Raw genomic sequence first — 5,801 nt, 5'->3', positions numbered from 1 at the left:
AAAGAATAAAAATGGTCAAAATTGAGATAGTCTGTTATACACTGAAGTATCAACAAGTGAAAATAAAATACTTGTCATTCATTGAGAATAATCAAACCAAGATATATCAAATAACTGGAATTCTACAGGTGGTATTAAATCCCAGGTTCAGCAAGGGATTATACTGGGTTTATAGTGCCTTTAAGCATGATGACACCATTGCCCAATGATTTACTTCTATTGCCATAAGGTTTTATGTTTCTTTGGTAGTTATGGATTCCACACCCATCATTATACTGACTATAATATAATATTTCAACTTCCATCAATGCCCTGGATTACCTTCCTTTGCCTATTGCCTTGGCCACCAGTTTCACATAATATATTATCATTACAGATTACATGCAAGCAATATGGTAAACATATTATATCACAATACCTGAAAACATTTTTTTAATAATGATTTTCTAACAAAATATAAAGTGGCAACAAAACAGTAGTGACATATAAAAAAAAAACATATTTCATATAATGTTCTAAAATAGAATAATTAATACAGAAACATTTTAATGTTGAAGGAGTAAGTAGCAGTGAGTAACAATGGAGTTGGTCGGACAATACCCACAATATTACAGTGGTGTTTGAAAGTTTTTAAACCCTTTACAATTTATTACATTTCTGCATAAGTATGACCTAAAACATGATCAGTGTTTTTATAGAAAGAGATAAAGAGAGCCTAATTAAACAAATGAGATGAAAATACTATACTTGGTGCTTTATTTATTGAGAAAAATGATTCAATATTACATAAATGTTATACATGTAAATAATAAATGACTATGTATAATATTTTTTTCTCATTTATTTAATTGGGTTCTCTTTTTCTACTTTTAGGAATGATGATGTTTTAGGTTATATTTATGCAGATATATAGAAAATTCTAAAGGGTTCACAAACTTTTCAAGCACCACTGTATATCATATTGCCCATGTCACAACTATGCAAAATGTCCCCTAGGTGTAAATGTGTGTGCATGGTCCCCTGTGATGGACTGGCATCCTCTCCAGTGTGTATTCTTGCCTTAGGCCCAGTGTTTGGATCTACCATGACCAAAGGTGGATAGTAACGTGCTACATTTACTTTGTTACATTTACTTGAATAATTTTTTGAAAAACAAAATTTACTTTTAAGAGTAGGTTTAACTGCCATACTTATACTCTTACTCAAGTTAATTTTTAATCACAGAAATGTGATTTTACTTCATTACATTCTGTGGCTTTCCTCCATTACTGTTAAATGTTAATGAATATATGTAGTTTTAATAATTTGTTTATATCACGTATAATGAGGTCACGAGTCATTGGTCTGAATGCTGACCCAACAACTGCTCACTTTTTTAGTGGCTCAGTCCTAGAGAGGGGGAAGAAGCGAGCGTGTTGAGGGAGGCAGGACACACACACACACACACACACACACACACACACACACACACACACACACACACACTAACACAAACAAACCCTCACTCTCTCTCTACACACACTTTCTTTTCTGTTCTGTTCCATAGTCTGTTCTTTTGTTCTCTGTTGTCTTGTTTATATGCAGATGCTGACAAGTTTGTGTTGTTAACACACACTTGTGAAAATAAAGACAGTCAACTGTTGGGAAAATGTTTTTGGATGGTGTGTGAGATTTTGTGTTGAAAATGACAGGTTCTGTGTTACTGTACCCATCACAGGGCTGGGATATGCTGCTTCATCTTGAACCCAGGTTTTATATCATATAAACAGAACCGACAGACTTTCAAGGAGAGGTGTGACTTACAGTTCTCTATGTAGTCAGAGATTCAGGATTTTCCTTTCATTTTAATCAGATCTGAAGTAACTAACTTGCTACTTGAGTAGTCTTCTCATTGTATACTTTATTACTCTTGCTCAAGTAATTATTAATATTATTACTTTTACTGTTACTTCAGTAATTATTTTATAAGTAGTTTTACTTGTACTTGAGTAAAATGTTTGGCTAATCTACCCACCTCTGACCATGACCCTGCCAATATATAGTTGATGAATAAAGCATCATATTGCCCATCCTAATATAAATAATCTAATGAACTAACAGAGGTTCAGTACTGCTTTTCCGCAAGTAGATAAAATTAGTACTAGTACACATGAAATGGCTGTAAAATGTTAAAAGGATATGTTCTGCTAGTCCAACAGGCCAACAGTTCTCAAATATTTTGCAGCCAGGGGCCACTTTAACCATAAAATAAATTCCACATACCCCCTCTGAACATGATCTATAACTATTCAAATATTAGGTTTATTGTTAAAATGTGTACAACAATACACTCGCCGTCCACTTTTTAGGAAAACATATAGGCTACACCTCCAAATTCATGCAGTTATCTAATCAGCCAATCATGTGGCAGCAGCACAATGCAAAACAAAATCATGCAGATACAGGTTGAGCTTTGAGTAATGGTCACATCAAACATCAGTATGAAGAAAAATGTTATCTATGTGACCTTTGACCTCTCTTATCAACAAGGTGGGTTATCAACAGCTGTTGAAACAGTACGTACTAATCAGTATGTGTGTGTAGTATGACTGCAATCCTGGATGTACTACATCCGCCATGTTGACATGGTCATGTGGCCTTCGATGTCATCATAAACACAAAAATCTTAAAGGGGCCACCAGATTAAAGCAACCGCACTAATGGCAAAATGCACATTAGGAAAGTTAACTGGATTATCAATTTAATGTGAGCGGGGTTAACAGGCTGAGGCAAATTCGTTGCCTTGGCTGGCTGAGGCATGATGGAGATCACAAAAAATGTTTCAAATGCATTGACAACTGTTTTCTTGTTTAAACCAACAAGTTAACAATTTATTCAGGTACAGTTAAACAAGTCCTGTTTAACCAAGGTTTAATACTTAGAAAGAGCCAACGCGCTGTCTTCTTTTTTTCTGAGCTTGTCCGCACCAGTCCCGTTGCATTATGGGATTGTTTGACTTGCATAGTGTCATGCAAAATCTCACGGGAAGCAGGACACCATCTGGGTATTTCTCACCTACTGTTTCTTTCCTACTGAGAATTCAGACATACTACCTCTCTGGCGTACTGCTTTTCACCTACGGAGTAATAGGGTAGTACACGATTTCAGACGCAACCGGTGTTTTCTCCCACAGAACTGTCACTCACTCAACATTTTTTGTTTTTTGCACCATTCTGAGTAAACTCTAGAGACTGTTATGTGTGAAAATTCCAGTTTCCCAGTGAAATCCCAGCGGGATCAGCAGTTTCTGGCATACTCATACCAGCCCATCTGGCATCAACAACCATGCCACGGTTAATGTCACAGAAATCACACTTTTTCCACAGTCTGATGTTTGATGTGAACATTACCTGAAGCTTTTGACCTGTATCTGAATGATTTAGTTGATTGGATAACTGCATATATGAGCAGGTGTACAGATGTTCCCATTAAAGTGACCAGGGAGTGTATTTTGCCTATTTATGGGAAATGGGAGCCATGGAGCTTAGTGGTTAGCACGCTTGCTTCACACCTCCAGGGTTGAACCTGCTTCCATCCTCTGTGCACAGAGCTTGCATGTTCTCCCTGTGCTTTGGGGGTTTCCTCCAGGTACTCTGGTTTCCTCCCCAAGTCCAAAGACATGCATTGTAGGCTGATTGTCATCTATAAATTGTCTGTAGTTTGTGAATGTGAGTGTGATTGTGCCCTGCGATGGGTTGACACCCCATCCTGGGTGTCCTCTGCCTTCTGCCCCAAGGTCCCTGGGATGGGCTCCAGGTTCCCTCAACCCTGTGTAGGATACGTGGTACAGAAAATGGATGGATGAAGGTGTGGATTAAACCTATTAACTTCAAGACTTTACCAACTTTACCAGTCAAGTGGTGGGCTAATAACTTTAAATATTAATGAAACTGTGTTGTGATTTCATCAGGGTTTAAAATAAATAATTTAATTTATTACTACTACCACTACCACTATGTTTCACAGACCCCTGGGGGTCCCCAGGCCCCACTTTGAGAACCACTGCATTAAGGTGGACAACATGTTGATATAATAGTAAAATCATGATTAATTATCATCATATACTTTTCTTATAGTATTCTGATCTTTTGGGATTTTCATTAGTGTAGTTATGAAAAAGAAAATGTGTTTAACTATACTTTAAAAATGTTGGCTTATTTTTTTCTACCCAAAAGTTGGGTTAAGCTTTTTGGGTCGTTTAATTGGGTTCTTTTCTCAGTTTCAGGTAGTTTTGTGTTTATATTGGCTGTGAAATATGGACTGAGGTTATTGTATAATTCTCTGAGTCTGTGTCTTATCTGAGGCTAGTTAGGGTTAGCTAGCTGGATGCCATCACCAGTAGGGGTGAGTGATGTTAACCCTGAGTTAATAACATTACTTTAGCATACAGCTCATAGTAATGTTAGACATTCCCATTCCCCTTTTGAGAGTTAATGATAACCTAGCATTACAGCCGTTCACCATGATGTAATACAAACAGTGAGCTAACAGTAACTACATTTAGCAAGTCTATTGGACAAGGCAAGCTGTAGTAATTAGCATAATGAAGATGGGATAGGGCCTTCTTGTTTCTTCATGTATTTGGTGAATGTTAATGTTGTTTAACAGTTGCAGACAGTCAGTGGCTAACGGAACTTAGCTAGCTCATGCAATGCATTTCATGCAATTGTTTGTTTATTTTATGAGCTTTTTAGTAGAATTTTAGCATACAAATTGAATTTTAGTATAATTGTAGGGGGAAAAAATATAAACACATCTCTGTGGTATTTGTGTTATTTTTAACATTTGTGTGGAACTATTTAACACACAGCATATGTTAAATATACTACACACTGATTGTGTTAAAAGTAACACAAAATGTGTTGTCCTTAACTAGACACAGAGGTGCGTTAAAAATTAACACATAATTGAGTGAAGATTCTTATCAATATATTTATCCATAAAACCATTACTGTACACTAGAAAAAGCAAAAATGTGCGATAACTGTCCAGTTTACATGACACTAAATGCACCACTATCTTTGTTAGCTTTCACTTGTTTGTAATTCCCACTGGATCATAAGTTGGTTACTCAGTTTTTTTGGATGTTTTGGATGTTTCTCCTTTGAACAAAATCTGACGTTTTTGTCTTAAATATATGATTTATTTGAGTCATTTACTCCAATGTCTAAATATAAACACCACTTTATCAGCTCTGGCAATACATTTCTGAACACCTTCGTGTGTAAAAAATAAAGGAGATACCATGCTGACATATTTGTTTATATGTGGTATATTTGACATTTTCAAAGGGTAAAAATAACCCTGAAAATACTGACCCATTTATGAAATAAAAATTAACCCAGCGTTTTTGTAAAAATGAAGCTATACTTTGGGATGAAAAACAACCCATTTGTTGGGTTCAAATTAACGATCCAACTTGCTGGGCTAATTTAACCCCAAATGTGTTCTGTCCTATATTTAACCAGCTGCAGGGTTAAAAAAAAATAATAAATAATAATAATCCAATGTTTCTTAGTGTACACAAAGTTTGTAAAAAAGGAAAGTAGAAACTTGGAAAGAAAAGTTCTGTACACTGAGTCTTGCACTTGTTCTAGCTACTAGTCACAGAGGTCTTAAAAAAAACAACAGTTAAAAAGTAAAAGCACGAACAGATCCCAGGGGAAAGCTTTTCAAGGAAATGGGCTTTAAATCAGTATTACCCAATCCTGACTTCTGTCAGTGACGCAAGACCAGGGTTGGGTAAATCCGTTGCTCTCGGT

The sequence above is a fragment of the Ictalurus furcatus genome, chromosome 5 (genome assembly GCF_023375685.1).
Source record: "Ictalurus furcatus strain D&B chromosome 5, Billie_1.0, whole genome shotgun sequence".
Classification (NCBI taxonomy): domain Eukaryota; kingdom Metazoa; phylum Chordata; class Actinopteri; order Siluriformes; family Ictaluridae; genus Ictalurus; species Ictalurus furcatus.
The sequence above is the reverse complement of the archived record's forward strand: the minus strand, read 5'-3'. Positions refer to the sequence as shown.